At 48.4% G+C, this 10,367-nt stretch overlaps 1 long non-coding RNA gene across 1 annotated transcript; it reads left to right on the top strand.

The window, feature by feature from the left end:
• Positions 1-960: 960 nt before the first annotated feature.
• LOC138653180 (uncharacterized) lies at positions 961-3,173 on the top strand. The gene is made up of 3 exons (XR_011315798.1): positions 961-1,205; positions 2,768-2,961; positions 3,097-3,173. It is a non-coding gene; the product is annotated as an uncharacterized lncRNA (long non-coding RNA).
• The last annotated feature ends 7,194 nt before the right edge of the window (positions 3,174-10,367 follow it).

The following is a 10,367-nucleotide window of genomic DNA, read 5'->3' as shown; positions in this document are numbered from 1 at the left end:
GAGTGTAGAGTGTAGGGTATAGAGTGTATATTGTAGGGTAAAGAGTGTAGGGTATAGAGAGTATGGTATAGAGAGTAGGGAATAGAGTGTAGAGTGTAGGGTATAGAGTGTAGAGTGTAGGGTATAGAGTGTAGGGTATAGAGTGTAGAGTGTAGGGTATAAAGTGTAGAGAGTAGGGTAAAGAGTGTAGGGTATAGAGTGTAGGTTATAGAGTGTAGGGTATAGAGTGTAGAGTGTAAGGTATAGAGTGTAGGGTATAAAGTGTATGTTATAGAGTGTAGGTTATAGAGTGTAGAGCGTAGGGTAAAGAGTGTAGGGTATAAAGTGTAGGGTATAGGGTGTAGGGTATAGATTGTAGGGTATAGAGTGTAGATTGTAGGGTATAGAGTCTATGGTATAGAGTGTAGAGTGTAGGGTATAGAGTGTATAGTGTAGGGTAAAGAGTGTAGGGTATAGAGTGTATGGTATAGAGTGTAGGGAGTAGAGTGAAGGGTATAGAGTGTATGGTATAGAGTGTAGGGTATAGAGTGTAGAGTGTAGCGTATAGAGTGTAGGGTATAGAGTGTAGGGTATAGAGTGTAGAGTGTAGGGATTAGAGTGTAGGGTATAGAGTGTAGGGTATAGAGTGTAGAATGTACGGTATAGAGTGTAGGGTATGAAGTGTAGAGTGTAGGGTATAGAGTATAGAGTGTAAGGTATAGAGTGTAGGGTATAGAGTGTAAAGTGTAGAGTGTATGGTATAGAGTGTAGAGTGTAGGCAGGGCCGTATTTGCCACTAGGCACTCGAGGGCACGTGCCTAGGGCGGCGACATTGCGGGGGGGCGGCACCTGGGCAAGGATTTTTTTTTTTTTTTTTTAAGTCATAAACGCGACCGACGCAAAACCCCGCCCCCCCGCCTGCCTCCCCGCGCCCCTCCCCGCCTCCGCATCCCACCCACCCTCCATGAAGAGAGACGATACTCACCTCCTGCTCCAGCCTCCAGCGATGCCTGTTCTCACCGTCTGTAGCGCGTCCTGAGTGAGCGGTCACATGGTACCGGTCATTAAGGTCATGAATATGCGCATATTCATGACCTTATTGAGCAGTATCACATGACCGCTCACTCAGTCAGGAAGAAGGCGCTGCGGCGGGACAGAGCGCCAGAGGGATGTCGGCGGCTGCGGCGCGCGCAGTGTGTGGGACAGGCAGCTGAGCTGAGTGACAGGTGAGTATGAGGACGGACGGGGGCGATGTTCTGCAGGGAGGGGGGGCGATGATGAAGCTCTGCAGGGAGGGAGGGGGGGCGATGAAGCTCTGCAGGGAGGGAGGGAGGGGGGGCGATGAAGCTCTGCAGGGAGGGAGGGAGGGGGGGCGATGAAGCTCTGCAGGGAGGGAGGGAGGGGGGGCGATGAAGCTCTGCAGGGAGGGAGGGAGGGGGGGCGATGAAGCTCTGCAGGGAGGGAGGGAGGGGGGGCGATGAAGCTCTGCAGGGAGGGAGAGAGGGGGGGCGATGAAGCTCTGCAGGGAGGGAGGGAGGGGGGGCGATGAAGCTCTGCAGGGAGGGAGGGAGGGGGGGCGATGAAGCTCTGCAGGGAGGGAGGGGGGGCGATGAAGCTCTGCAGGGAGGGAGGGGGGGCGATGAAGCTCTGCAGGGAGGGAGGGGGGGCGATGAACCTCTGCAGGGAGGGAGGGAGGGGGGGGCGATGAAGCTCTGCAGGGAGGGAGGGGGGGGCGATGATGAAGCTCTGCAGGGAGGGAGGGGGGGGCGATGATGAAGCTCTGCAGGGAGGGAGGGGGGGCGATGATGAAGCTCTGCAGGGAGGGAGGGGGGGCGATGATGAAGCTCTGCAGGGAGGGAGGGAGGGGGGGCGATGATGAAGCTGCAGGGAGGGAGGGGGGGCGATGATGAAGCTCTGCAGGGAGGGAGGGAGGGGGGGCGATGATGAAGCTGCAGGGAGGGAGGGGGGGCGATGATGAAGCTCTGCAGGGAGGGAGGGGGGGGGCGATGATGAAGCTCTGCAGGGAGGGAGGGGGGGGGCGATGAAGCTCTGCAGGGAGGGAGGGAGGGGGGGCGATGAAGCTCTGCAGGGAGGGAGGGGGGGCGATGAAGCTCTGCAGGGAGGGAGGGGGGGCGATGATGAAGCTCTGCAGGGAGGGAGGGGGGGCGATGATGAAGCTCTGCAGGGAGGGAGGGGGGGCGATGATGAAGCTCTGCAGGGAGGGAGGGAGGGGGGGCGATGATGAAGCTGCAGGGAGGGAGGGGGGGCGATGATGAAGCTCTGCAGGGAGGGAGGGGGGGGCGATGATGAAGCTCTGCAGGGAGGGAGGGGGGGCGATGAAGCTCTGCAGGGAGGGAGGGGGGGCGATGAAGCTCTGCAGGGAGGGAGGGGGGGGCGATGAAGCTCTGCAGGGAGGGAGGGGGGGCGATGATGAAGCTCTGCAGGGAGGGAGGGGGGGCGATGATGAAGCTCTGCAGGGAGGGAGGGAGGGGGGGCGATGATGAAGCTTCAGGGAGGGAGGGGGGCGATGATGAAGCTCTGCAGGGAGGGAGGGAGGGGGGGCGATGATGAAGCTCTGCAGGGAGGGAGGGGGGGTGATGATGAATGTCTGCAGGGAGGGAGGGGGGCGATGATGAAGCTCTGCAGGGAGGGAGGGGGGGCGATGAAGCTCTGCAGGGAGGGAGGGCGATGAAGCTCTGCAGGGAGGGAGGGAGGGGGGGGCGATGTTCTGCAGCTGTCACGGTCCTGTAGAGTTATCGGACATGTTTGTCTTCTCTGTTGGGCGCAGATGGAGCAGATAACGGCAGGCGACCCCCATCCTCCGCGGAGTCCCGTCCACACTGGGAGATCCCGCGTCCGCAGTCGCTTGTGCCGGTGTCACCCGCGCGGATCAGCGCCGTCCTCCCGCGGAAATATCCGGTGATCAGACAGCGAGGCTTCTACTCTGATATTCTGACCTATAGCGCCGCTCCTCTGGTGAAAGTGAGTGCAGGCGTCACATGACCGGCAGCCGCGTGCTATACTGCACGTGTCCACGGCTACAGAGCGCTCTGTCCCCGCCGTTCTCCGGTGTCTCCTTGTGCTGCAGCTTCAGCCGCCATTTCCATTATATTGCAGGATGTCAGCGCCGGACCGAGCGTTCAACCGAATCTCCTGAGACAAGTGGACGAGGAGCGCAACACCCCGAAAGGTGAGCGGAGGATACTTGTAACAACCACAGGAAGGTAGACCCCGGCAACCAGATCCAACAGTCACAATAGGAGATGTCACAGCTCACCTCCTCCTCCTCCTTAAAGGGAACCTGTCACCGCCAAAATCGCGGGTGAGGTAGTCACATCGGCATCAGGGGCTTATCTACAGCATTCTGGAATGCTGTAGATATGCCCCTGATGTATCCTAAAACATGAAAAAAAGACGTTATATTATACTCACTCAGGGGCGTTCCCACTGTTGGTCCGGGTCTGGCGCCTCCCATCTTCATCAGATGACGTCCTCTTCTGGTCTTCACGCCGCAGCTCCGGCGCAGGCGTACTTTGCCTGCCCTGTTGAGGGCGGAGTAAAGTACTGCATTGCGCAGGTGCCGGGAAAGGTCAGAGAGGCCCGGCGCCTGCACAATGCTGTACTTTGCTCTGCCCTCAACAGGGCAGAGCAAAGTACGCCTGCGCCGGAGCTGCGGTGTGAAGACCAGAAGAGGACGTCATCTGATGAAGATGGGAGGCGCCGGACCCGGACCAACAGCGGGAACGCCCCTGGGTGAGTATAATATAACGTCTTTTTCTCATCTTTTAGGTTACATCGGGGGCTTATCTACAGCATTCCAGAATGCTGTAGATAAGCCCCTGATGCCGGTGGGCTTACCTCACCCGCGATTTTGGGGGTGACAGGTTCCCTTTAACACCCTCCCATAGAAGTGAATGGTCCCCACAATACAGTCTGATGTTACTTACATATTACAGTGTCACTCGGGCTCAGTACAGTCATGGTCAAAAGTATTCACACCCCTGCAATTCTGTCAGATAATACTCAGTTTCTTCCTGAAAATGATTGCAAACACAAATTCTTTGGTATTATTATCTTCATTTAATTTGTCTTAAATGAAGAAACACAAAAGAGAATGAAGCAAAAAGCAAAACATTGATCATTTCACACAAAACTCCAAAATTGGGCCAGACAAAAGTATTGGCACCCTCAGCCTAATACTTGGTTGCACAACCTTTAGCCAAAATAACTGCGACCAACCGCTTCCGGTAACCATCAATGAGTTGCTTCCAATGCTCTGCTGGAATTTTAGACCATTCTTCTTTGGCAAACTGCTCCAGGTCCCTGATATTTGAAGGGCGCCTTCTCCAAACTGCCATTTTTAGATCTCTCCACAGGTGTTCTATGGGATTCAGGTCTGGACTCAATGCTGGTCACCTTAGAAGTCTCCAGTGCTTTCTCTCAAACCATTTTCTAGTGCTTTTTGAAGTGTGTTTTGGGTCATTGTCCTGCTGGAAGACCCATGACCTCTGAGGGAGACCCAGCTTTCTCACACTGGGCCCTACATTCTGCTGCAAAATTTGTTGGTTAGTCTTCAGACTTCATACTGCCATGCACACGGTCAAGCAGTCCAGTGCCAGAGGCAGCAAAGCACCCCCAAAACATCAGGGAACTTCCGCCATCTTTGACTGTAGGGACCGTGTTCTTCTCTTTGAATGCCTCTTTTTTTTCTCCTGTAAACTCTATGTTGATGCCTTTGCCCAAAAAGCTCTACTTTTGTCTCATCTGACCAGAGAACATTCTTCCAAAACGTTTTAGGCTTTTTTAGGTAAGTTTTGGCAAACTCTAGCCTGGCTTTTTTATGTCTCGGGGTAAGAAGTGGGGTCTTCCTGGGTCTCCTACCATACAGTCCCTTTTCATTCAGACGCCGACGGATAGTACGGGTTGACACTGTTGTACCCTCGGACTGCAGGGCAGCTAGAACTTGTTTGGATGTTAGTCGAGGTTCTTTATCCAACATCCGCACAATCTTGCGTTGAAATCTCTTGTCAATTTTTCTTTTCCGTCCACATCTAGGGAGGTTAGCCACAGTGCCATGGGCTTTAAACTTCTTGATGACACTGCGCATGGTAGACACAGGAACATTCAGGTCTTTGGAGATGGACTTGTAGCCTTGAGATTGCTCATGCTTCCTCACAATTTGGTTTCTCAAGTCCTCAGACAGTTCTTTGGTCTTCTTTCTTTTCTCCATTCTCAATGTGGTACACACAAGGACACAGGACAGACGTGGCCATTATACAGTATGGAGCACTGTGTGGCCATTATACAGTATGGAACATCATGTAGGGCCATTATACAGTATGTGGAGCACTGCATAGCCATTGTACAGTATGAAGCACTGCGTGGCCATATTTTTTTTTTGTTTTAATGTATATGAAACAGTGTGATCAGCAGTGCTAAATGGGTGTGGTTGGGACTTGGATATGGGTGTGATTAGTTGTGAAATGGGTGTGGTCAGAGGCGTGGCCTAAAATTTGCCGCAGCGCACTACGTGCGCCGCAACCTTTAGACCTTTTTCCCTTCAAAAGTTGGGAGGTATGGCACCGCATTTCCCAGATCACATCAAGTACCGTGAATCCCATAAGGAATGAATGAAACCAAACGCAGTGTTGCCGTAAGTGATCCGTTACGTGGCAGATGCAGAAAAACTGCCCGATCTGCTGCAAACGGCAACTTTCACATCAGTGATTCTTCCCAAAGTCACTGCCGATAGTGTCATACTCACCAGAGGGGGAGGCAGCGCTAAAAAGTGCCTAGGGCAGCAGAAACTCTAAATACGGCCCTGAGTGTAGGGTATAGAGTGTAGGGTATAGAGTGTATGGAATAGAGTGTAGGGTATAGAGTGTAGGGTATAGAGCGTAGGGTGTAGGGTATAGAGTGTAGGGTATAGAGTGTAGGGTATAGAGTTTAGAGTGTAGGGTACAGAGTGTATGGTATAGAGTGTAGGGTGTATGGTATAGAGTGCAGGGGATAGAGTGTAGAGTGTGAGGTATAGAGTGTAGGGTATAGAGTGTATGGTATAGAGTGTATGGTATAGATTGTAATGTATAGAGTGTAGGGTATAGAGTGTAGAGTGTAGGTTATAGAGTGTAGAGTGTAGGGTATAGAGTGTAGGGTATAGATTGTATGATATAGAGTGTATGGTATAGATTGTAGGGTATAGAGTGTAGGGTATAAAGTGTAGAGTGTAGGGTATAGAGTGTAGAGTGTAGGGTATAGAGTGTAGGGTATAGAGTGTAGGGGTTAAAGTGTAGAGTGTAGGGTATAGAGTGTAGGGTATAGAGTGTAGAGTATAGAGTGTAAAGTGTAGAGTGTAGGGTGTAGAGTGTAGACTGTAGGGTATAGAGTGTAGGGTATAGAGTGTAGGGTATAGAGTGTATGGTATAGAGTGTAGGGTATAGAGTGTAGAGTGTAGGGTATATAGTGTAGGGTATAATGTGTAGAGTGTAGGGTATAGAGTGTAAGGTATAGAGGGTAGGGTATAGAGTGTATGGTGTAGAGTGTAGGGTATAGAGTGTAGGGTATAGAGTGAATGGTATAGAGTGTAGGGTATAGAGTGTAAGCTATAAAGTGTAGGGTGAAGAGTGTAGGGTATAGAGTTTAGGGTATAGAGTGTAGGGTATAGAGTGTAGGGTATAGAGTGTAGGGTATAGAGTGTAGAGTGTAGGGTATAGAGTGTAGGGTATAGAGTGTAGAGTGTAGGGTATAGAGTGTAGGGTTTAGACAGTAGGGTATAGAGTGTAGAGTGTAGGGTATAGAGTGTAGAGTGTAGGGTATAGAGTGTAGGGTATAGAGTGTAGGGTATAGAGTGTAGGGTATAGAGTGTAGAGTGTAGGGTATAAAGTGTAGAGAGTAGGGTATAGAGTGTAGGGTATAGTGTGTAGGTTATAGAGTGTAGGGTATAGAGTGTAGAGTGTAGGGTGTAGAGTGTAGGGTATAGAGTGTAGGGTATAGAGTGTAGAGTGTAGGGTATAAAGTGTAGAGAGTAGGGTATAGAGTGTAGGGTATAGAGTGTAGGTTATAGAGTGTAGGGTATAGAGTGTAGAGTGTAGGGTGTAGATTGTAGGTTATAGAGTGTAGAGTGTAGGGTATAAAGTGTAGAGAGTAGGGTATAGAGTGTAGGGTATAGAGTGTAGGTTATAGAGTGTAGGGTATAGAGTGTAGAGTGTAGGGTGTAGAGTGTAGGGTATAGAGTGTAAGGTATAGAGTGTAGGGTATAAAGTGTATGTTATAGATTGTAGAATATAGAGTGCAGAGTGTAGGGTATAGAGTATAGGGTATAGAGTGTAGGGTATAGAGTGTAGAGTGTAGGGTACAGAGTGTATGGTATAGAGTGTAGGGTATAGAGTGTAGGGTATAGAGTATAGAGTATAGAGTGTAGGGTATAGAGTGTAGAGTGTAGCGTATAGAGTGTAGGGTATAGAGTGTAGGGTATAGAGTGTAGGGTATAGTGTGTATGGTATAGAGCGTAGGGTATAGAGTGTAGAGTGTAGGGTATAGAGTGTAGGGTATAGAGTGTAGAGTGTAGGGTATATAGTGTAGAGTGTATGGTATAGAGTGTAGGGTATAGAGTGTAGGGTATAGAGTGTAGGGTATAGAGTGTAGAGTGTAGGGTATAGAGTGTAGGGTTTAGAGAGTAGGGTATAGAGTGTAGAGTGTAGGGTATAGAGTGTAGAGTGTAGGGTATAGAGTGTAGGGTATAGAGTGTAGGGTATAGAGTGTAGGGTGTAGAGTGTAGAGTGTAGGGTATAAAGTGTAGAGAGTAGGGTATAGAGTGTAGGGTATAGAGTGTAGGTTATAGAGTGTAGGGTATAGAGTGTAGAGTGTAGGGTGTAGAGTGTAGGGTATAGAGTGTAGGGTATAGAGTGTAGAGTGTAGGGTATAAAGTGTAGAGAGTAGGGTATAGAGTGTAGGGTATAGAGTGTAGGTTATAGAGTGTAGGGTATAGAGTGTAGAATGTAGGGTGTAGATTGTAGGTTATAGAGTGTAGAGTGTAGGGTATAAAGTGTAGAGAGTAGGGTATAGAGTGTAGGGTATAGAGTGTAGGTTATAGAGTGTAGGGTATAGAGTGTAGAGTGTAGGGTGTAGAGTGTAGGGTATAGAGTGTAAGGTATAGAGTGTAGGGTATAAAGTGTATGTTATAGATTGTAGGGTATAGAGTGCAGAGTGTAGGGTATAGAGTATAGGGTATAGAGTGTAGGGTATAGAGTGTAGATTGTAGGGTATAGAGTGTATGGTATAGAGTGTAGGGTATAGAGTGTAGGGTATAGAGTATAGAGTATAGAGTGTAGGGTATAGAGTGTAGAGTGTAGCGTATAGAGTGTAGGGTATAGAGTGTAGGGTATAGAGTGTAGGGTATAGTGTGTATGGTATAGAGCGTAGGGTATAGAGTGTAGAGTGTAGGGTATAGAGTGTAGGGTATAGAGTGTAGAGTGTAGGGTATAGAGTGTAGGGTATATAGTGTAGAGTGTATGGTATAGAGTGTAGGGTATAGAGTGTAGGGTATAGAGTGTAAGGTATAGAGTGCAGGGTATGGAGTGTAAGTTATAGAGTGTAGGGCATAGAGTGTAGGGTATAGAGTGTATGGTATAGAGTGTAGGGTATAGAGTGGAGGGTATAGAGTGTAGGGTATAGATTGTAGGGTATAGAGTGTAGAGTGTAGGGTATAGAGTGTAGGGTATAGAGTGTGGATGGTATAGAGTGTAGAGTGTAGGGTATAGAGTGTATAGTGTAGGTTATAGAGTGTAGGGTATAGAGTAAAGGGTATAGAGTGTATGGTATAGAGTGTAGGGAATAGAGTGTAGAGTGTAGGGGATAGAGTGTATAGTGTAGGTTATAGAGTGTAGGGTATAGAGTAAAGGGTATAGAGTGTATGGTATAGAGTGTAGGGAATAGAGTGTAGAGTGTAGGGCATAGTGTGTATGGTTTAGAGTGTAGGGTATAGAGTGTAGAGTGTAGGGTATAGAGTGTAGGGTATAAAGTGTAGGGCATAGAGTGTAGGGTATAGAGTTTATAGTGTAGGGTATACAGTGTAGGGTATAGAGTGTAGGGTATAGAGTGTAGGGTATAGAGTGTAGAGTGTAGGGATTAAAGTGTAGGGTATATAATGTAAGGTTTAGAGTATAGAGTGTAGGGTATAGAGTGTAGGGTATAGAGTGTAGGCTATAGAGTGTAGGGTATAGAGTGTAAACTGTAGAGTGTAGGGTATAGAGTAGTAGAGTGTATGGTATAGAGTGTAGGGTATAGAGTGTATGGAATAGAGGGTAGGGTATAGAGTGTAGGGTATAGAGTGTAGGGTATAGAGCGTAGGGTGTAGGGTATAGAGTGTAGGGTGTAGAGTGTAGAGTGTAGGGTATAGAGTGTATGGTATAGAGTGTAGGGTGTAGAGTGTAGGGTATAGAGTGTAGAGTGTAGGGTATAGAGTGTAGGGTATAGAGTGTATGGTATACAGTGTAGAGTGTAGGGTATAGAGTGTATAGTGTAGGGTGTAGAGTGTCGGGTATAGAGTGTAGGGTATAGAGTGTATGGTACAGAGTGTAGGGTATAGAGTGTAGAGTGTAGGGTATAGAGTGTAGGGTATAGAGTGTAGGGTATAGAGTGTAGAGTGTAGGGTATAGAGTGTAGGGTATAGAGTGTAGGGTGTAGAGTGTAGAGTATAGAGTGTAGGGTATAGAGTGTAGGGTATAGAGTGTAGAGTGTAGAGTGTAGGGTATAGAGTGTAGGGTATAGAGTGTAGGGTATAGAGTGTAGAGTGTAGGGTATAGAGTGTATGGTATAGAGTATAGGGTATAGAGTGTAGAGTGTAGGGTATAGAGTGTATAGTATAGAGTGTAGGGTACAGAGTGTAGAGTGTAGGGAGTAGAGTGTAGGGTATAGAGTGTAGGGTGTAGGGTTTAAAGTGTGGGGTATAGAGTGTAGGATATAGAGTGTAGAGTGTAGGGTATAGAGTGTAGGGTATAGAGTATATGGTATAGAGTGTAGGGTATAGAGTGTAGGGTATAGAGTGTAGGGTATAGAGTGTAGAGTGTAGGGTATAGAGTGTAGGGTATAGAGTGTAGGGTATAGAGTGTAGGGTATAGAGTGTAAAGTGTAGGTTATAGAGTGTAGGGTATAGAGTGTAGGGTATAGATTGTAGAGTGTAGGGTATAGAGTGTAGGACATAGAGTATAGAGTGTAGGGTATAGAGTGTAGGGTATAGAGTGTAAAGTGTAGAGTGTAGGGTATAGAGTGTAGAGTGTAGGGTATAGAGTATTGGGTATAGAGTGTATGGAATAAAGTGTAGGGTATAGAGTGTAGAGTGTCGGGTATAGAGTGTAGGGTATAGAGCGTAGGGTGTAGGGTGCAGGGTA

This window comes from Ranitomeya imitator, unplaced genomic scaffold (assembly GCF_032444005.1).
Source record: "Ranitomeya imitator isolate aRanImi1 unplaced genomic scaffold, aRanImi1.pri SCAFFOLD_141, whole genome shotgun sequence".
In the NCBI taxonomy this organism is placed as follows: domain Eukaryota; kingdom Metazoa; phylum Chordata; class Amphibia; order Anura; family Dendrobatidae; genus Ranitomeya; species Ranitomeya imitator.
The sequence above is the reverse complement of the archived record's forward strand: the minus strand, read 5'-3'. Positions and strand labels throughout refer to the sequence as shown.